This window comes from Sturnus vulgaris, chromosome 2 (genome assembly GCF_052056855.1).
Source record: "Sturnus vulgaris isolate bStuVul1 chromosome 2, bStuVul1.hap1, whole genome shotgun sequence".
Lineage (NCBI taxonomy): Eukaryota > Metazoa > Chordata > Aves > Passeriformes > Sturnidae > Sturnus > Sturnus vulgaris.
The window spans coordinates 16,283,749-16,306,253 of NC_142244.1; the positions used below are offsets into that span (position 1 = coordinate 16,283,749).

The 22,505-nt window shown below is 41.3% G+C and overlaps 1 protein-coding gene and 1 long non-coding RNA gene across 3 annotated transcripts in view; one reads left to right on the forward strand and one right to left on the reverse strand.

Annotated features, from left to right (window-relative positions):
* Positions 1-13,749, reverse strand: part of LOC148224632 (uncharacterized) — a 94,530-nt gene extending 80,781 nt beyond the window's left edge. Inside the window, exons 1-2 of the long non-coding RNA XR_015800490.1 lie at positions 7,541-13,749; positions 6,986-7,050 (exon numbers count right to left, since the gene is read on the reverse strand). This is a non-coding gene — a long non-coding RNA (uncharacterized LOC148224632). The remainder of the gene's footprint in view (positions 1-6,985; positions 7,051-7,540) is intronic.
* A 397-nt stretch (positions 13,750-14,146) lies between these two features.
* Positions 14,147-22,505, forward strand: part of HTR1F (5-hydroxytryptamine receptor 1F) — a 102,764-nt gene continuing 94,405 nt past the window's right edge. Inside the window, exon 1 of one of the 2 annotated variants that reach the window (XM_088157900.1) lies at positions 14,147-14,343. The gene's annotated coding sequence lies outside the window, so the exon portion shown is untranslated. The remainder of the gene's footprint in view (positions 14,344-22,505) is intronic. The other variant, XM_088157903.1, reaches the window with a different exon arrangement.

Genomic DNA, 22,505 nt, shown 5'->3' on the forward strand with positions numbered 1-22,505 from the left:
AGCGACCAATAATTTCCATTTATACTACTGATTAGAAAATGGAAATATCACATGCAGCAACTGTCAACATGGTTTAAAGAGGTTTTTTTTTTTTGCTGTTTCTTGAAAACTCTGAAGTCCAAAAATCAGAAATCAAGAATTAATTCCCAAAATGCAAACTTAACCTGCATCTTGCAGTTGTCACTATTTACTATCAAGTTATGGCCATGTAATTGTTGCATGTTTCTTAAAGATCATTTAGACAATTTTAAGCCATGTCCATTATGACACAGGTCAGTGAGAGGAAAGGTAATAACAGTAGGAAACACAAGGAATTAACTGCATGAAAGGAAGAAACATCTCCAATATGTGGGCGTAAGTTTTGTATGAAGTTGCTTCATTCTTGTTAAACATATATTTTTGAAGCTAGATATCAGCTTTTATTTACAGTATTAGCTATTAATACTTAAGATAGCAACTATACAGAAAAATTATGTTACTGCTGTAATTTGAAAAAAAAAAAAAAAAAAGTTTGCAGCCTCAAGAGACTTCCATAGTGCTCCAAAACTATCATTACTATTACCCAAAAGTTGCATTATGCCTAGTGCTTTCTTTACCTTGCATTAAAGCTGTCTGTAAGTAACTTCAGACTTGCAGCTAATTAACAAAGTCACTGAACTCAAAGTAAAATTATACATGCCATGGAGGAAAGGGAAAAAAAACCAAAACCCACATGTTGTATTTAGTTACTGATTATTACCCTGCACAAGGACACCAGGGGAACTTCAGGGTAAAGATCAGCTGTATAAACCACAAGTCCCTACCAAGCCATCAGCATCTCCACATCTTTAAGCCTTTCTGAAGCAAAATCCCTTTCCTCTGCATACCAGGCAAGTTTGGCTAATTATTTCACATTTATTCTAGGTCATATCACACAATGACGTCCTCCATCTGAACAGATACTCAGGGATTGTGTGGCACCTCCTCAGGAAGCAAGTTATTTCCAATTTTGCAACAAGAAAAGAGAAATTAGGATAGTTAATCTTCATGTAGGTATTAATAATCAGTGAGTGGTCTCTGACTATTGTAACAGTGATGGGAGAGAACAGCTCCTCTGGAGAGCTGGGCTGCTTTTCCACAGGGCAGGCAGAAACTCAGCTCACTGGGCACCAATCCATAGGATCCCCTCCAGCTGTGGAGGATTCAGGGATTCTGACTGGAGCACATTTTTCAGAGAGGGGAATAAAACGAAAGCAAGTTGTCTGCTGACAGAAATGGTAAATGTTTCAGAGACTAATGTAAGAAACACTTGAAGGACTCACTGGGATGAGGCAAAGTTCCTGAGCACAGGTGGTGGTGTGGAGGGAGGAGCTGTGCAGAGTCAGGCACTGCAGCCTCACAGAGGCTCCCCCAAAGAAGCCCAGGGCAGCTACAAAACAACTTTTACATTTCCTTTACATTTTCACTGCAGTTACTGACAGCACATCAATCCCAAAACACTCCCAGTGCAGCTCCTAACTCTCACCTTGGCCTGAGCTTGGAGGAATGACAATACTGGATTTGGAGCAAAACACAAGAATCATTGAGCAATTTATGCACAGACAGTATATTGAATATTGCATACAGAGAGGTGGATGTAGACATGCTACATCAAGACTTACAGAGATTTAGGAAAAAAAAAACTTGGCAAAACTGAATCTCCCAAGTTTCTTTTGTAATGTTGCAGCCTTGAGCAAAATTCTAATAGCATCATTGGGGTTTTACATTCACAAAACTGTGTGCAAATTCTGCTGCATACAAATAAGAGATTTGCATATATTTGACCAAGTTCTGTAAGTTTTGATAAAACTTATTAACTGCTATATTAATACAGTAGAAAAATCCACCCTGATGTTGATATGAACCACTTTGAGGAAGAAAAACAATCATAAATCAGGCTTGGCAGAAATTGAAATTCAGAAGGTAGGCTGATCATCAAACTTGAAAATGTTATTTAGTGATACACAATAAAACAACCTGCATTCTCCAGTTCCCCAGTTAATGTTTATTGATTAAGTTTTGTTAGAAAAAAGCTATTAGCAGTGCATATCCTTGGACAGGTGCTTAAAGCAAGCGGTGTAACTTATATCTAACCATTTGTTCAGTGAAAAGCATTTACAAGGAATTGTTTTTCACTCTTGAGGGGGTAAAAAGAGGGAGTACTTTGCAACAATGCAAGCAGAACAAATTGAAAAAAATGCCTTATATTTTATTGGGTTATAAAAACAAGTCATTGCCAAAGTTTCACAAAGGTACAGTTAGTATGCTCAGCCTTACATTGTATTGAAAAAGTTGCTTTTCTATTTACAGACTTCAGAGCAAGCTTTAGAAAAGAAACCACAGCATTCCCTAATGCATCAGAAATAGATATTGAATTTTAAGTACATTAATTGCACACAGCATTCAATTTACCTACAGCTATTCTGAAATTAAGCCAGTCTTGAAGATTAGAATTGCCACCACCGTTCTTGCATGTTTTAATCCCACAGAGCAGTTTTCATTCTAAGTGAGTCAAGGAAAAGGGAAAAAAAAAAAAACTACAAAGCATTATCAGGCAGTTCTATTACTGCTGTAAAGGCATCAACCAGGTGACTCACAAACCTAGACAGAAGAGAACACTGTGTTCTTCCTCAGTTCTCACCTTTCAAGGAAATGGGTTTACTAATACAGCAGCATGATGGCAGTAAACTTGTAAACAAGTATGGACATTCTCTTATGACCTTTCCTTAAAGCAGTCACAGGCTTCTGTCCCAACCAATCTTTGCTTCTAATTTTACTTGAGGGCATCGTGGTTTAACGAGCTCAGCCCAGCCCCACACAGCCACTCACTCACTCCCCCACAGTGGGAAGGGGGAGACAATCAGAAGGCTAAAAGTGAGAAAATACATGGGTTCGGCTAAAGACACTGTGATAGGGAAAGAAAAAGCCATAGATGGAAACAAAAGAATTCATTCACCACTTTCTGTGGGCAGGCAGGTGCTCAGCCCTGGATCCCCAGGAGAGCAGGGCTCTGTCACACGTAGCAGTGACTCAGGAAGACAAACACCATCACTCTGAATGTTCCCCCTTCCTCCTCCTTCCACCAGTTTTATCTGCCCAGCATGGCACTGACTGCTCTGGGATATCCCTGGGGTCAGGTGGGGTCACCTGTCCTGCCTGTGTCCCCTCCCACCTCCTTGACCCCCGGCCCTGCTGCTGGGGTGGGGTGAGAGGCAGGAAAGGCCATGGCTCTGTGCAAGCTGTGCCCAGCAGGAAGGAAAACATCCCTGCATTATCAGCACTGCTTCCAGCACAAAGCCAAAGCACAGCCCCGTGCTGGCTACTGTGAAGAAAGTTGGCTAAGCCAAAAACACCATGAGGCATGATTTTTTCACCCACATTACAAAGATTTATGGACAAAATTATTACAGCCTGAGAAAATATTATTATAACATAGCCACTCAGATTTGCTATATAAACTTGCCAAGCCAAAGTAATGAATCCTGAAATTATTTTGCATACCCCTACAAACACCCTCAGTAAACAATGACTTTCATTCTCCAGAGACCACAGGTACATTTTTAGATAGAAAGTTGTCATCCAACAGTTTTCTACTGGGCAAGTTGTACATCAAATAATTAATGCACAACACATCTTGTGGTCTTTTCTGTAAAACATGTAGCATTTCAGTTTAGTATTCAGCAAAATAAATGTTCTTAAATACATGTTGGGTCATCATCAATAAACAGCACATTCTAAAGGTCAGTATATACAAGTTCTCCAAGAAAGCATAAAGGAAAGTCAACTTTAAACAGTGGGAGAGCAGGAAGAGTCAGAAGGATACTGACAATATTTCATTAGAGTACAGCATGCTCTCAGGAACAATCTCTCAGTAATACCACAGGTTCCACTCTGCTGAATCTTTTGTTTCTTTTCAAGCTTATATTAGAAAGAGTTACCACAAAGGGACAGTTTTGCTTAAGAAAATAAGTGGGGGAAAAGGCTAGTGTTGCAGGATTTGCATTTCCAGCAGTATTCAAAACCTTTCTGTAAGATGCCATTAATTACTAACAACTACACAGAAAAGGAACCAAGTACTCTTGCCCCACCAAAGCCCTTTACAGATTATTTCACAATTTCATTTTTAAAAGTTTTTCATAAAGTCCAATCTATTCCTATTTCCATCATCTCCATGGGATCTGATTTAGGCTAATAGTAGCACATTATAACAAGAGAACAACAACATATACACTAAGAGTTAAAATAAGGATATGTCTTTTCAGAGCATCAAACCATTTGTCTGCCTTAATTCCAAATGTTTATCTCAAGGTTAATGGCAAAATACAATTTCATATTCTCAAAAGCATGCTCAGCTAAAGCTTAAGCCTTGCAGAGTAATAGGACTGCTCACCCCTCAGTTATTGGCACAAACATTTCCATTCAAGGCCACAGCAGCCACCAACAGCAAGGTGTTCCCAACAGAGCCAGATACTGCCTCACCTTTAAATACAAGAGTCAAAACCTGCATCAGAGCTTTGCTTCTCCAAACAGCCTCAAGAGCCAGGCAGCAGTGATGTGGAGATGACCAGCAAAGACAAGATTGTAACAATTATGTCGAGACAGACTGGACTGACACCATCATCAGTCCTTTATTAAATCTTTTCATGCCTTCTCTCAGGCAGCTCCACACAGCACTGACTCCTTCTCTCTTTCTCTCTGCAAGTTTTTCTTCCTTCTGCATGACTGGCTAACCCAAACCTGTCCCTCACCCAGTATCTTCTTACCTTGTCTGTCCCTTGCACAGCCACATGTCCCTTCCTCCTCACAGCACAGCCAGCAACTCCATCCCAAACTGCAGCACACTCCGGATCCCAAACTCCAACTCTCAACCAGCTAACCCACATTTTTATAACCTCCATCCTCACTGGGCAGGCAAGGCTGTCTCCACTTCTCTGCAATCAGTACAGCTGTAATTCACTGAAGCAAATTGCCTTCTGCACTATCCTTACAAACCATTTTTCCACGTATTTGTAATGTTTCTATAGTTTTTAATGTGTTTTGTTATTAACTTCAAGTGCTTTCCCTCATATATACATATGTGTGTGTGTGTGTGTGTGTGCATAAAAGTTCAGGAAAAACGCGTAGGAAGAATCTTGGTTCTCACATAAGACTTCCTTTGTTCCTTGCAAGACAGTTTCATAAAAGTAAAGCAAACCAAGCAGGATTAAAGTTCAAGGAAAGCAGTAGCTGAGCTCCACAGAGATGATGTCAGGAACAAACTAATGAGACACTGGTCACTCCTATATCAAATAAATCTCAAGATTATGGATGTGACAGATGTCTGAATGATATTTTACTATTCCTCATGAAGATTCTAGGTGATTCTAAAACAAAACAGGAGTGAGAAGCAAGACCTACCCTAAAGGTATGAATATTATTTTGAAAGATTGTCCCTACTAAGTGTTAAGACCAAAGGTTTTGTTAGAGGTGGAGAAGATTAAAGACTAAAAAAGCAAAAAGTATCCAGAACACAGCAATCAGAGGAAAGAACATGCTCAGTAGGCATCTTTCTCTGTGAGGGAGCAGGTGAAGATCTAATAGCTTTGGAGGCATGCAAGGGTTTGCAAGGTAGAAGAGACAGAAAAACGCAAATGGAAGGATAGAAAACATATGTAGAAAGTGGATGATCCCAAGAAATGTATGAAAGAAAATTGTTCAAAGCTCCATGGTGACAGAGAGAGCTCAGCATCTCTCAGAAAAAAAAAAAAAAAAAAAAAAAAAAAAAAAAAAGAAAAAAGAGGGGAGGCACAGGGATGAGTAATGCCAGGCAGAAAACTTAACAGAGGTGGTTTTCTTTTGGGAAAAAATGGGACAATTAGCTAAAGTTTTTCAGGGCAAAAGCACAACTGTCAGTAACTTCCTCAGTCTTCTTGTCTGGTGAAAAGCAACTATGCCTAGAAGTTTTCCCTCCATTTTAAATAACTGGAAGGCTGGATGTAGTGAATGACCATGAAGTTCATCAGTCTCAGATCTTGGGGGTCTCATCCAACATGCAGCCCAATCAATATAAAGCTATGCCTTTTTTTTATTTTTTTATTTTTTGAAACCTGCTCTCCACTAGTGCTTCCCCATGACAATCTCATCATCACTTACAAAGTTACATTTAAATATCTCTTGAAAAATAAAGGCATAATCTAGTGAATTATGTAAAAAATAACACCACAAAGCTTTACCCATATTCTTTCAGCAGAACTTTTTACAGATGGAAACTCATCTGAACTTCAAAATAGTATGTTTTACAGAGATGGAGGAAAACATATAGATAGACGAGTGGGGGAGGGTCCTAAAATACCATTTAAATTTTTACAAGTCAAGAAATTGAGGGGGAAAAAAAATGATCTTACACATTTCGAGAGATGTAGCTTGGTGACAAAGCTGCTTTTTAGAAAACAGAGGCATTTAAAAACTCGAACACATTCATTCCAAGTCTGTACTCAAAGCAAATGCACCAAGCTTTTGCACAAAAGAAGATGAACAATTAGCCAGCTATACACTATTCACTAATGATGCAAGAAGCTATTTCAGAGAGTGGGATCTTTAAAAGCAAACATTGCCATGGAAAGATGCATTTATTTAGAAGTCATTACTTGTCTCATCTAGTCTTTCATTTCCTCACCTGAGCTCAGTCTGTTTAGGAGCAACACAGTCAAGCTGTTTAATAATGGAAAAATTAAAACCTTTGCAATAAATATGGCCCTAAGCTATTTATTTTCCAATGCAATTTTAAAAATATTAATCAAAGCAGCAGCAAACAAAAAGACTCAGAGACATCTGAGCAAATCTAATAATTGTAATTTATATTAAACGTTTTCTCTCTTATGTGAGCTATTTGTTGTTTAGTCAATCAGAATCAACCATACACAAGATTTCTTTAAGAGATGCAGAAGAAGCTATTTGGTGCCAAGCTGGGTTGGAAGTTTTTTAATACCTTTCTGGATGAGGTGGGCTGACACCAGCTGCCCATGGAAGCTGGTCTATCATTCCCCTTCTCAGCTGGAAAACAGAGAGAAAATATATCAAAAAGCTGATAAGAAAAGGGAAAGGTCACTCACCAGCAAAACAGATTTGACTTGGGGAAATGGCTTTATTACCCACCCAAGTCCTTTTTCTCAGGCTCAACTTCACTTTCAATTTTCTCTCCCTCCTCCCCACCAGCAGCACAGGGGTAGAGGGAGTGGGGGCTGTGTTCAGTTCCTCACACATTGTCTCTGCTGCTCCTCACACCCTTCCCCTGCACAGTGTGGGGTCCCTCCCACAGGAGACATTCTCCACAAATTCCCCCATGGGTCACAGCCTTATTTCAGAGATCCACTAACAAAGTTACATTTAAATATCAGGCTCCAGTGTGGGATCCTCCATGGGCTCCATCTCTGCATCCCTGTGATGGGATGCAGGGGAATTTCAACTCCAGGACCTGGAGCACTTCCTGCCCTTCATTTTCCACTGACCTGGGTGTCTGCAGAACTGTTTCTTCCGTTCTCACCTCTCTCTCCAACCACAGGTTGTTGGGCAGGTTTTCCTCCTCTTCCTTCTTAAATCCCAAAGGCTGCTCCACCATCCCTGAGGGGCTTGGCCTTGGCCAGCTGTGAGTCTGTCTTGGAACCACCTGGCATAAATTAGTTCTGTTGGACACAGAGGCAGCTTCTGGCAGCTTTGCACAGAAGCCACCCCTGCAGACCCCCATAATATACCGAATCAAGAAGGGTAAGGGAAGGGGAGAAGAATTTTTTTTAAATAAGAAGTCCTGCAATCTTTGTGGCAGTCAGCACTTGGTTGAAGCAAGGAGTGGCAAATACTGATCTAGCTATGCAAAAATTCATGTTGGTCTCATCCAGTCAAAATTATGACAAATGTCCATGAAAAGTGTTAAAAATGCTTAGAGCAAGGGATCCTAGTCTTGACAGCACTAAATGCATGCACACCATTTAGCCACCTTGGAAGACTGCTTTAATACTCCTCTGCTGTTTAACTGTCTTTTTCTGATTCTTCTCCAGCATAGATCCTAGGTTCATTTTGAATAAGGTTATGTAGAAACCTCCTTTGTCATTCCTGATGACTGATATAGATGACTTTTTCTTTACTGAAGAAAACAGATCTAAGTACTCTTAACATTTGCATTGTTAGACCCGCTTTTTTTTACATCAAGTGGAGGCATTTATTCCTTCAACAAGTTCTTATTCATTTTAAAACTATCTTGAATATGACAAAGACTTTCATTCTCAGTGAAAGCAATTGAGCCCCACAGACTTCAGTAAATCTTCAGTAAATTTTGAATCAGAACAATATCAGCCCAGTAACTGGTCAGCACTCTTGGGCAAAGACCAGAGTGCTTCTTATCAAAATTATTCTGGTAGCTTATTGGAGGGAATGAAGTTCTGGGTTTTCTAGACAGGAGACTCAACAAAATGCTTCTAAGCTTTCAAAAGGGAAGGAGTGTTGTAACATCAAATCATAGAATTTTAATTATGATGTTTAATGATGTGCTGTAAGGGCACTATTACTGTAGCTATCAGGATATTGTACACCAGTTTGCTCTGCAATTAGCAATTTTCCCTTTTGCTGGTCAAACTCCTCCTTTTCCAGTTGGATGTTGCCTTGATACCAGGCTCTGTGTGTTTGTGTGTGTGTGCAAACGTGATCACAGCAGCTGACGGAAGAGCAGCACCCAGCCAAGAGGAAAATACAATTTTCAGAAGATAAAAGCATGCATTTCCAGAGACAACAATCTGTCTAAATAAGTCATCTGTTAAATGTAGTTAGCCAGTAATTGAGCAGTGAAAATGATCAAGATTTATAGTAGCTCTCATCTAAAGTTTTTCTATGTTCTTTGTTATAATTAAAAATAGATTTCATAAAATCATAGAATCATTAAGGTTGGAAAAGACCTCCAAGGTCATTGAGTCCAACCTTTGACCAATCACTGCCATGTCAACTCAGGGCTGTCATATCCACCTACCTCTAAGCAGTTATCACTTTGGATAAATAATTGTATTTCATAGAATCTGAACTTTATAAATATGTGAAATATGGAGGACATCTTCACTTTTGAAAGAAGGAGGAAAGTACAGGGATTTTGGCGGCTTCTGTAGTTCTTTCCAGTACATGAATATACACTCTGGTATATGGTGGCATGAAGAAAGACACCAAAATCCCAGTGGACAATGGGAATGGAAGTTACTAAATATAAGAAAGAGGTAAGAAACTTCTTGCTGACATCATAAATTAGGATATGAGCATCCTTGTCCCTCCTCTCAGCTGAGTGTCATATCCAGTTTCTACATTCTGAAAACTCGAATTAATTTTTCTGGTAACAGTAAGACCCATGCTTTTCTTCTAAATGATTTCTCACTGCATTCTGCTTTTCCCATCCATTGTGAGGCAATATTCATGCTTTTTAAAATTCCAGTCTTTTTCTTCAGTCACCAGGTGCTGGGCATCTCCTTTCCCACCATCTGACATAATAGGTGTGGCACTTCCTTTTTTCCAAGAGGCAGCTTTAGCTTCTCCAGTTTTCTTTCAAGAAGAGTAACACACCACACTCTGCCCCCACAGCCCCTGCTAAATGTGCTGGAGGGCACCCTTGAGCTTAATGCCTTGGCCTCTGTGATGAAAGCAGGTTAGAATATGTGGAGTGTAAATATTATTTACAGAGAAAACATCTTCACGTTTTTCCCTCTTTAGATAGATAGCAATGACACATACACATTTCATTAAGCAAAAATTATCATCTGTTTTCCTAAGCAGCAATCTTCCTTCTCGCTTAATAATCAGCCTTTAAGTGAACGAAGAGTGTTTTAATTAAAGGATGCAAACAAATGGTCTGATTTTGAGTTGCTGAGCACCTGGTATTGCAAACTGCAGATGGTCTGTCCCTGTTCCCCCGACCTGCTCCTCTGACCCTCATTAAGGGCACACCACAGCACATGATGGCTGTGCAAGGCAGAGTCAACTCTCACCTTTCTAGACATCATAATTTAAATAAGAACATCACAACCCCTGTCATCTAACTGAAGCTAACCTGGCATCTGCATGGCATAGTTTATCCCAAATGTGCAGGTATTTATGGTAAAGTAGAAAAGGCAAGAACTGTGAGGATTCAGGCTCCAGGTCATCCTGGGACTCAGCACCAGCTACGAAAGATGTCTCTGATGCCAAGCATTGTTCAGCCAACTCCTTTTCATCTTTCCTATCCACGAAGCCATTGAGACCCCCTGCTCTGAGGGGGTTTTGTCCTGGGGCTGAGGCAGCCCCAAATCTCTGTGTCACACTGATTCAGTCTCCCTTCACCCCACATGAACCAGTCAGTATATTCATAACAGACAGATATGCTCAGAAAGAAAGCAAAAGAGTAGAGGGATTTAAAAGCAGGGGGAAATGGCCAGCTAGATCTCCTCTAAGAGCACAGCAGTAAAAATCCAAAAAGGATGTGCATCCCCTGCAATACTGAGTTATTGCCCTAATAAATGCCACTGCCAAGGAGGAGTTTCTTTCACAAGACAGTGTGGCCCTAGAGACTAAACAGCAACTTTTATACTTGCCTTTCATAAACCCAGAGGGAGGACATTTTTCTGACAGCAGTATCTGCCACATTAATTTCTTACATCAGTTCAAGCACTTTTATCTTCTGTTTGGTGTCTTTGGTTATAGCCACACAAATGTGTTCAGGGCCTCTTCATCACTCCACAGAAAGCAAATGCATCCAAGGGAGGATCTGATGGAGGGTGTAGTTGGTGTCACAACTGTAAAAACCTCACTAAAGCTTTTCTTTGTCCCTCTCTTACAGCTGATATCAGCAGAAGTAAGAAGAAGGTAATATGAGAGGTAAGGAGGAAGAATAGAAGGGAAAAAACTCTGGCATCCCAATCTGATTAACCTCCAGACCTGCAGTAACAACCCAAGAAGAGAGGAAAGGCGTCTGCAAGCAAACTTCAGCAACCTGATCCACGTAAGTGAGTGGGAAAGGATGAAGAAGCAGGAAACAACTAAACCTTCCTAACATTCCTGGAAAATAAACATCTCAAAAAGGAAAAGAGCCTGCAAAGGGATGCTGTACAGGAAATACAAATTATCCACCTGATGTATTGCACAAGGGGAATTTAAGTGTGATGGAAGCTCCCAAAAGTTTCAGATGTATCAAGTCTACTCTGTCAAGAAGGAAGGAGAGCTTACAAGTGATGGAGGCTTACAAGCAAGCTCCCATCCTTCTTCCACTCCATAACCATGTGAGGCAGAGTTTGAGAAAGAGGAAAGCAACCTGGACTTCACACCTGGATACTGGAATTTCAAACAAGGTGTTAAAATGAGGGTTTCCTGCCCTGCTCTTCTCCAACACCAGCTTTACACACCAGGTCAGAGACCAGCCACCATATCACTTTTTAATTTTCTTTTTATTTAGCATTCAAACAATCCGCTATTACCATTTTAGTGTCATAGTGTCTTGGAGCCTAAGTCCAGGATCAAAACTTTAATGCAGCAGGTGTTGTGCAAATTCAGGGCAAAAACACTGTCTCAAAAAACCTTGAGATTTAAGTACACAGGATCTGTGGACATTCTTCCCCAAATAAACCCTGCATGCAGCCATTTCCAATTCAATTACCCATTTCTGCTTTTTTTCTTTTTAATTTCATGCAGAGGATTAAATAACTTTATCTAAACTAGTTCAAATATCACTGAAGCTAAATAAAACTTTCCCACCACTTCTTGACGTTCAGTTTGAAGCATTTTTTTGAAAGAAGTTTAAAACAATCAAGAAATACTTTTCCATAAGCCCCATGGCTATGTGTACCATAGAATGCCTTGCTGGAGTGACACCAAAAGCAGATACCAAAAGCAGAAAGGTGTTCAAAAAACCACCTGTAGACACTCTTAAAAAAAGGATCCCTCAGGGTGGTTAGATACAAAGGCACAGGCAGTGCTTCAAACCTTCACTGCCCAAGCTTCAGCCAGATGAGAAGGTGTTCCAGGATCTCCCAGTTTTGCCCAGGTCTTGTACTCTTTTTCTAAGTACCCACTGCCAGCCCTCCTCTGAGAGAAAACAATGGACTCAGAAAGAATTTCTGCCTGCCCCAGCATGACCATTCCTGTGTAAAAGACAATGACAAAAAAAATGGCTCAGAAAAATAAGCTTTAAATTGCTACCTGATAAGATCAAAAGAGAAAAGCCCCTTGCTACCATCAAACTTATTTCTTGAGGCACAGCAGATGAACAAGATGTCACTACACTGAGCAGGGCACAGTCTGAGGATGAGCCACAGTTTGAAACCAAAACAGCACACAAAATAACAACGAGCAAACTCTTAGCAAACACCGCAGGAAGCAAGAGGTCCTAAGGAGATATTTGAAGGAGATGGAGAGACTACTTGCTCTCACTGTGACATCCAATGCCCTTGCATATTGTTTTGGGAATTACTAGAGAGTTTCTGCCACCATCAATGTCACACAGGCAGTTTTCCCTAGGAGAAAATGTATTTGAAAGGTTTACAGACACAGCAGAAAAATAATACACTAAATTGTCAGTTCTAGAGAGGCACTTTCACATTCCTGCTGGACTGAGTGTAATGGCATCAATCTAACACTAGATGCAGACTACAGTGCAGAGATTAATCATAAACAGTTGACTCTTACTGGTCAGGAGCAATGGACAGAGCAGGAATGTTTTGCTATTATTTCTGCCATTTCTAAGGTCACTTGTGGTATAATACATTAATTCAAACAATAGCCAGTGGTGCATGTAGCTGGGAGAGGAGATAGTATTCACTAGTGCCAAAACCTTCAAAAGCAAAAACAGCGTTCAGCTTATATAAAACTGGAACTTTAAAAGCCTGCAGAAGACAGGTCCTAAGCAGGAAGTTCAGCACTTGGCAGGCACTAAATAACCCGGGGAAACTGCATCTAATTGGACTCATGAGGCTACAATGTGGCTGTGTGATGCAGGTCGTTGTTAGAACTTCTGTCTTTAAAGGCTTTGCTGAATAAATAACATCAGAAATTACCTTACAGTACTTTCAACTCTTTTAAGCTTTTGTGGAATAAATATTTGCAATGGGATGTAGGGGCTGGTTTCACTGAAAAACATCTAGGGTTTGCTTCAGAAACAAAAACTCATATAAATAGAGGTCCAAGCAAACAATAACCATCATGAGCTAAAGGAAAAGGGCACTGAGTAGCACTCTGGATTACTTGGCATCAGGGAAGGGAACTGCGAACAGCATGCAAAGAGGAGCTCCAAGCACTGCCTGCAAACAGGTTGCCTGTGTGGCACCCAGCCCTCTCAGGTGAGGGGCTGGAAACAGCCACTGGAAGCTGTCGAGGCTGAGTCGCATCGCTGAGTGCCCAGAAGAGGGAGGGAGAAGGCACCGAGTGAGGTGCCAGTGTTGGTGGGTGCAGAAGAGCCGGGGCTCAGCCCAGGGACTGCAGGTCACAATTCCCGGGAGTGTCTGAGCTCCTCGGCAAGGTAACACCCGCTGGTCCGAATATACGACTGTGACAGCTGCGCTGTTTCTCTGCAGAACTGAGCACATACTTATCCTCTGCACCACTTTACACCCCGGCACCCCTTCCTCACAAGTCGGAACATTTCGGAGGAGGTTAAAGCCTCACCCACGAGCATGCACTTGTGAAGATCCCAAATCCCACCCAAGTCGGGTGCTTGAACCAGATCTTCCCCTTCATCCCCGCTCCAGGCAGCAGCCTTTGCCCACAATTTAAGATACACCAGGCCCCCTCCCCACTCCGGAGGACTCGTGTGGCCCCTCCCAGCCCCGGAGGCGGCACAGGCGCAGGGTCCGTGGTCAGCATCGCACCGGGGATGCAGGTGGGCGCATCCCGGGAGCCGCGGGTGGAGCACGCCGGGCATCCCGCCGGGCATCCTATCCCACCCCATCCCGCCGGGCATCCCGCCGGGCATCCTATCCCATCCCATCCTGCCGGGCATCCTGCCAGCTCGCCCCCGGCTCGCCCCGCGGCTCCGGCAAGTTGCGGGGAGCGCGGAGCCGCAGCGGCGGGCCGGGAGCGCTCGGGGCGGCGCCGGGGTTTTCCCCGCCGGCTGCCGCTTCCCTGCCCCTCCCCTCCCCTCCCCGCCTTCTCCCGTTTTCATTTTTGGCGGGGGCAGCGCCGGCTGCGGAGGGAAGCGCTTGGCTCTCCGCGCTCCGGGACCGGCGCCTGCCGCGGTGCGGATGCGTATGGACGAATCCTCGTGAAAACAGCTCCCGACGTTTTCCCCTCCCTAAAAAAAAAAAAAACAAAAAAACAAACCCAAACAAACCACCCACTTGGATAATTAAAACGGTAAATCTGGATAACTTTTCCTTTTCTTGCTTGCTGTGTGCTTATATGTGTAGATATTTATTATTTATCAGGCTTCGTTTCGTCATCCGTTGGTTTTTGTTAATTAGATGATCTTGTGCTGCCGGGGAACTTGAAATATTGGGGTTTGAAACAGAGAAGGACTCCGTTTCTGCTTTTTCCTAAAGTTGGACTGAGGAATGAAAACGTTCCTAGTTCATACCAGCCTTGTGAACATGTTTACTTGCTTTACCAACCTGAACATAGATGAGATTTCCTGTGGCAGCATTCTCTTGAGTTTGCTTTTCCTTTAATTTTTGCCGATAATACAGCAGAGATGTGTGTATGGTACACACACGGAGTCCTGGAGGCTGATGGATTTTGTATGCTGGCATTCCCAGCTGAGATTCCAGCTAGGCTTTGAATCTTTTTAGTTTATGATATTAACAAGTGAACTGTCTTCTGTTTTCATCCTAATTTAACTTGTGGATTCTGCCAAGAGATCATCTAAACCAGATCAAATAGTGGTTTTTAGCCCTGTAATTATTTGTTTGCCTTTTCAGGGATAGAAGCATGCTCTCGCTTGTACAGGTCACACAATTTGTACAGGGGTCTTTTGTTTGGGAGGAAATTCATTTTATACTGTCCCTGTATTGGCTGGATGCTTTATGAGACTGCACATTATGAAAACCAACTTTAGGAAATTGTATGTCTTTGCTTTGCTAGGTAATATAATTTCACAGATATTTATGCTTGCTACTATAAGCTATTCTTGGAATATTAATCCAGCAGATATTTACCTGAGGAAAATAAAATTGAGAGGTTAGTTTTTTTAAAAAAACAATGTATACATGGAGAAAAGACTGTTTTGTTCTCATTAAATAAGAGAATTTGAGAGCATCAGTTGCATAGTTGGTAAAAATTACTGACCTGAACTTTGCTGTAAAATATGGGCTAAACTTCCAAGTCTGACTTGGGAAAAACTTAGCTCAGGGTAGACTGTGTTGCTCTTCATTGATTTTGTTTCTGAGAAGTCAATCATGTATTGATCTACCTACCCATACATGTATGAGCATATTCACCTGCATAGGCACACACTTGATACTGTCCAAGTGCAGGACTTTTGGGTTGAGGTTTTGAGCCACAGAAGACTACAAACAATGCAGGGGAATGGAAAATGGAGGAGACATTTACAATATTTGCTGTGGGGCACATATTTTAGGGACCTTACCTTGGAAATGAGTCTCAGCAGTCAGAGAGGCAGGACATCACGTGCAATTGGCACAGCTTCTGCTCTGCACTGCTGCCTGCTTATGCCTTACATCTGTATTTAAATTAATCTTTGAAAAACTTGTGTTCATCCATCATTTATCTTGTTAGTGTTAAAAACGGGATAAAACATTCATTTGCTGGTTAATTTGGTCTGCTAAATTCTAAGATCTGTTGACCCAAGAGATAAGTACTTTGCTTAGAGGCTGAAAAAATTATTTTTGTTTATGATCATACAAACTTCTGTGTGCTGACTCTGCATGCTTCACTTCATGCAGTGTTGCATGAAACAGGAATATGGAATTAGGAATCATTTTTCTCCTACACATAGGACTTCCAGGGGTTAAGTGATTGGTCAGAGCACTGCTCAGAGCATTAGTAACTCCAAGGATTATTACTTTCTGAACGCTTGGAAAGGCACAGCTTTTGCCCCAGGTTGTTTTTAGGTATTGTAAGTAAACTCCTCTTGGTACCCCAGTCTCTTCACAATTACCATTCACACCCTCTCTCTTTGGTGGGATCTCTGCAAAGTCCAGATTTCCACCAAGCCTGTCATAAATATCTGGATGTTTCTTCTTTTTGATTGTGGAAACTGAAGTACTTGGAATGTTAAAGGAAGGGAAAAGGTAATCACCTCCAAGCCATTGTGAGAAGTTAATGCAATATCTAAAATAGGATTTATCTAAGAGTCTGGTTTTTTAAGAGGAGATTAATCAAGCCTCTGTTGTTTTGGAGTTTCATTGTAATTACTATTATTATTCCCAGAAGTTTTGGACTCTACAGCTCTCACTGCCCTCAGTGGAACCTGCAAATATGCAAGTTTCCTTGCATGCTTCCTCGTCCTTCCTTCTCTGAGAGCTCCAAATTGCCTCTTTTTTTCATCCAGGCAGCAAATGAAAGGGCTGACAGAATTCAACTCAGGCAAGAGGCACCCACTGCATGTAGAATCTGACTTCTCAATACCAAGGTTCCTCTTTGAGCTCGGGTTACAGGACATTTCTCAGGTGCTCACATCATTTTGTGCCAATTCCACGTCTGAGAGTGACATACCAATGTTCTAGTGTTTGAGAGAGCATAAGTGATTAAAATTTAGATATTTTTTAATGACTTATTTATGCATAGCTGTTAAAAGCAACAACTGAATTTATTTGATCTGAAAGAGTAGCACCTTTTTGCCCCAAATTTCTCCAAGGTATTTACTGGGAAAAAGCCTTATATGCTGCCAGATTCAGTGTTTTGCTCTTCTATTAACCCCTCACCCAGAAATGGGGGGAAAAAAGCACAGCTTCAAAATGCATGAAAAACTGACTTTAAGACAGCTTCAACAGTTGAAATCAGTTTTTATACCTTTGTCTTTTAAATGACTAATCTCTATCTGTGGGTGTCCATTTAACCTGTGATATAACTTTAGAAACTGCTGGAGGCAATTTGTACTATAGGATCTGAAGTGATTAACATTGGGTACACATATACATAAAGCATTTCAGTATGTGATGGGTTGCATCTCTTGGCTTTGGATGTCTTTCTCTTGTTTTTTAATGTCACATTCTCATCTGCAGGGTAATTTATGAGCACAGGCAAAGGTTACAGACTCCCTAATTCAAGCTTCAAACTGTTATGGCATTTCTATACAAATGCTCATTTTCTCTGTCATACCATTTAGCAAAAAGGATCAATGTGATCCATTATCCTGCAACTATTGCATGAAAAAAAGAAAAAAAGCGTTCCTATCAAAAATGTGTCCCTGGTTGTATTTTTTTGTAAACTAATTATACATGTCAGACATAATGTTGCCCTCTGCTATTACATTACATTTCCAAATGTAATAAAGTTAGGGAAGTTTCAATGCATGTAAAACCTAAGTATTTTTTTCATGGACATTTGATGTCCGTGGTTGGAGATTTTCTCTTGGCAGAGAAACAAGTCCTTCTGCCTATATAATTCACATTTTAATTAAAACCACAGCACATTTCAAGAGATGTTGGGAGTGTATGTTATATATATATCGAATTTCAAGTGTTATTTTCAGATGTAAGATGGTTCATCTTACAAATTAATGCTGGCCTAAGAGAATGGAATTGGAGAATGGAATTTCGTCCACATTGTCTTTAGGTCCTCAGTTCTGCAGTTTCTGGAGGAAGAAAAGCACATGGGAGTACAGTAAAATATGCAGGTCTAGACATCCTAAGAATTGACTAAACACTTCTGAGTTTGCCTTGCCTGCAGTAGGAATGTGTCACATGGTCATTAGGGAAGCTTGCTTGGAAATGGAAGAGTTACCAAACTGGGTTTTTGCCTCCTACAGCTGTGCATCCCTGTGTGTGCATTTGCAGGTTTGCTGTAGGGGAGAGGTCAAAGGCCCAAAATTAAAAGCAGGTTGGTTAGTTTTAAATAGGCTTGCTCTGCCATGAAGCATCAGCTCAGCACTACGAAAAGTCCAACCTAAGGACTCCCACATCATTGGCTCCTCTGAAATATGGGAGGATTGGAAAAGCTCTATCAGTATATGAGAAAAGTACCCTTGTTGACTATGTTTTAGTATTGTTTCTTCTTGTCAAAATGCAAGATGAGCTTTGAAAGTTTTAAGTGGCGTGCAGCCCCAAATTTAAGACAAGGCTTATCAAAGTGAAAAAATGGCTGCCTAAGTTTTTTTTTTTTCTTCTTATTTGTTCCTAGAATCTTACCTAATCTTACCTAATTCATTGTATTTTGTAAGAAACCATTACACCAGTATGTTAAATGGCAGTGTTACCTTTACAGGCTTTGACTGAACTGGATTTGTGATGATTGTGGAAAGTAGAATGGTCTTATGGTGAAAACCTCCAAAAAGAATCAGCCAGTCAGCTGGCTCATACACAAACACAGCAGTTGTGCCCTAAGTGCCTAACTGTTAAAGTCATTCTGTGCCACAGGGAATATTGGATTGCAAAGTGGCAATCCTGCTATTGAGCTGTCTGTGAGGTGCAAAGAGGGGCCAAGGTGATTTAGCTGCCTACTTGCATAAATAAGTAGGTGTCTGTGCCTACATATGTACACAAACACACAGAACAGTTCCATGGAGGCCAATACAAAACCCATGTGAATGAACAAAAAGTTGTGGTGAACTGTGAAGCAACATTGGGACGATGACCTGCTGGAGAAAGAGGAAAGGAAAGCAGAAATTAAAACTAGGAATCACAAAAATATCTGATCTGGTACATAGATCTTTGACCTGGGTGAGAAAGGTTGGAACTGGCTACCTCACCCAGAAATGCTTCTGCAGTAATGCGAGGGGATTACAATTTGGTGGAATTCAGCCAGAGGTTACTTTATACCTATTGAAGTGTGGTTTCATTTGGCAGCTTTTCCTGACTTGAGAAGAACTTCCAAACTTTGCTGCTGTCACAGTCAAAAATATGACAATGTTAGAACATTTTGGCCTTCGAAATAGAATCTGAGAGTATTAAATTACTGTACCTGCAACACAGTCGTGTCTGCAATAAAATTACAGGCAAAATAACAGTCAGAATCCCCTTCCCCCTTTTTCACAGCACTGGAAGTAGAAGTTCATTTCAGTCAAGTTTCATTCCTTTTCCTTTCTTCCTAGAGCTGTCTGTAGTTGTTTCCTGCAGCAGCTGAGTGAGCAGAGCAGGACAGTTGGCTTGGGTCTTTTCATGGACTGGAATGCCAATGCTCCTGCTTATTGTTCCCTCCCTCTGACAGAGGACACGCTGTTCAGTGAATCATTCTTATGGCCAGCAGCAGAACATGACTTCAGCATCACCTTGCATCCTCTGTCCTCCCAGTCCTGCTGTTTTTCTTGCCTCACAGCAATTAGGTTTCAGGCAGCCCATCCGTCCTCATCCTCCGCTGTTTGAGTTTCCTGGGTTTTGACTTGCTGGATTGCTGCTGATTGCACTCACATGGAAGCACTGACACTGCCCTGCCTGGAAAACTTCCTGTGTGGGCAGCAATAATCCTTTGGGCTGTTGTTTCTGACTAAATCCAGAAGCCACTGTGCATGACACTTACTGGAGGGTGGCTGTAATACATCAAAACAAACATTTTCCCGTTTTAAGTGCAGATGATTTATTTGTATTATAACCACATTAGTTAGTCTCTAGATGCATACATTTGGGCCATAATTGGATCTTTCACTGTATAAGAGTGATCCTTCCTCTAGGAGGAAAGAAACATTCTTTTTTCTTTACCTAGCACTGTTGGTTTGATAGCATTAAATCCATCCAGTTTATTTGTATTAAGCCTAAGATTATCCCTAAATTTAATATGGGGAGGTAGAAAAGGGAAGTAGCTATCAATACTCATTTTCTTATCCTTAGCTTTGTGCCAGATTATAAAAGATCAGCCTGCCTTGGAGAAACCACTGCAGTGGGCAGTGGTGGAGCCCACGGAGTACAAGTTTGCCACCTCACTGTGATGACTGTGGCTCACTGAGTCACTGATGAGAAGGGGGTGCTCTGAAACCAGTAGAAACAACTCAAACAGGGATCAAAATATGATCCCTGAGAGAGATTTCAGGCCATGGTGTATGGGTAACTCAACCACTAAAGGATGTAGGCTAACTTGGACCACATCAGTATTACTTAGAGATGCAGCTCAGTCAGTTATCAGAGTATCTGCCTCTAATTTGTGTTATAATAGATCCTGGTAAATACAGCACAAGCTTTTAACAGTGCCACAGATACAAAGCAATAAATGTGTGTTGGGTGAAAATACTAGGAGGATGTACCATTGTCTGGAAAGCTTTAATCAAAAATAGCTCATTATAACAACTATTGTCATCTTATAAACCTTACACCACTTGTAATTGTTTAGGAGACTCTCCTGGGTACCTTGAAGTGTTTTAATTAATAGTTTAATAAAAATTAGCATTTAATTATTCATTAACAGCTGAGCTGAGGGAATAACCTGTAAAGTTGGTAAGCGTGCAGGTGATGAAAGGTTGGGGAGGAACACAAATGGATGGAACAACTGAGTTGGAATTAAAGACTGTCTTAAAAAATGCAGCTGAGTAGAACCAGGATGCTCCACACCCTGAACCCTGGGCATGTGGGGAAGAGAGAGAGCAGGGCTGCTTTGCAAGGGAGACATGCTGGGATCCAAGGTGACCCCAGCACAGGCACTCCTCACAGAAGGAACCCAGCCAAGGACAGGCAGGCAGAGCCAGGTGCCCATAATGGGACCAGTGACAGCCCCAGAACAGTGAGGGAATGAACCAGGGGCCACCCACGGGAGCAGCCAGGAGCAAAAAATGACAGACATTCTTTAGTGACACAGAAAAAAATTCAAATGTACCAGAGAAAACAAACAAATAATATAATTATCCTCTCAAGAAAACAGGAAAGTCAAACTTTAGAAGTCTAATAACATTTTGGTGTCTGTAAAATATGCATTTAAGGCTGTTGATTTCTTTCCTAGGGAAATGACTTCCATTCTGTCCTAACACTTGTATCTACATAAACAATCTTCTGTATTGGGCTTGCCCAACATAATGGCATCATTACCATCTCTTCTGCACAAAGAATTTTTACATTAGGGTCATAAATCAAGCTCCTTCTCACTCTGCCTTTTACTGAAGGCTTTTTTTCTTCCACAGTCAAGTCTCACTCTTCTCTAAGACTGTACTGCAGGTCTTATAATGAAATTACTTGAAGACTGACAGTTGCCAGTGGCATAAAGGGCCCCTGCTGTTTTGTAAAAGGCAAAATGTGTTTCATTTCATCTAGACCAAAGCCCTACATGATTATGGGGTTTTGGCTTTTTTTTTTTAATTAATATTTTAGGATGCTTATATCTTGAATAAACAACCATTTTCTATTAATAATAAGGATCTGTGTCTATACTGTCACTTATCTGGTTTGCTGTTAAATCCCTATCTCCTGATCATCAAAACTGTATCACTTTGAGTTTGTTTGGACTCTGTTATGCAGAAAACCAATAATTTCCTTTCAAGACAAAAGCCAGATGTGGATTTAGAAGTGATTTGTTGAGGAGACCATTTCAAATAAGCACAATAGCCAGGTCCATATCCAGATTGGGATCTTTCTGTGCTGCATAGTGTTTTCCAGCACACTTCCAGCAGATCTTCTGTTCTCAAGGGCTCACAAACCTTCGTGCCATGTCCAAGGATGTGCAATTTATCCTCCCCTTTGATATTAGGCTATCAAACTACCAATCCACTGATTGAGCCCTAGTGTCAACGTAGGTCTTTTGAACCATAAAATCTCTAAAAAACAGTGATGATGTCATTCAGCCACATGGCCCTGTGTTACAGGCTGTTTGTTCACACTGCTCTAGATGGAATTAACAGGAATATTGTGGGCACCAGCCCCACACCAGCTAGGGAGCAGGGAACTCTCAGCAAGAGAGACGTCTTTTTCTGTTTGTTCCAGAGATTTGTGATTCAGGATTAAGCTTTATGTTTGCATTTCAGATTTTGTCAATGGCCTAGAGACAGCCTAAGATTTCTCCTTGGGAAATGCAGATCAGGCTCTCCTCAGCCCAGGGCAAGGCAGTTACCACTGGATGGATGACAAAATGAAACAGCAAGATGAGCAGCCCAGGATGCATCCATTAGTTTTTGGCACAAAAGTCAATGGTGCCTTGAGTTCTCTGTAAAGACAAATCTGACCTATAAAATGCTTATATTTGGATCCAGCTGCCAAAGAGAGACAGGTAAAGAGGGCATTAAGTGTGGAGCCTGCTCGTGACTGTCTGTAGTGGCAGCCAGCACCTGTAAGTGTTGGACCATCCAGATTCTCTCATAACAACAAGGAATAGGAGCCTTGCAAATGCTGTCACTTTACCAGAACACGATTTGCTCTTTGGTGAGGCACATACCCAATCCTTTGTGAACAACTCTGTGTGTGCATGGTATTGGGACACAATGTGCTGTT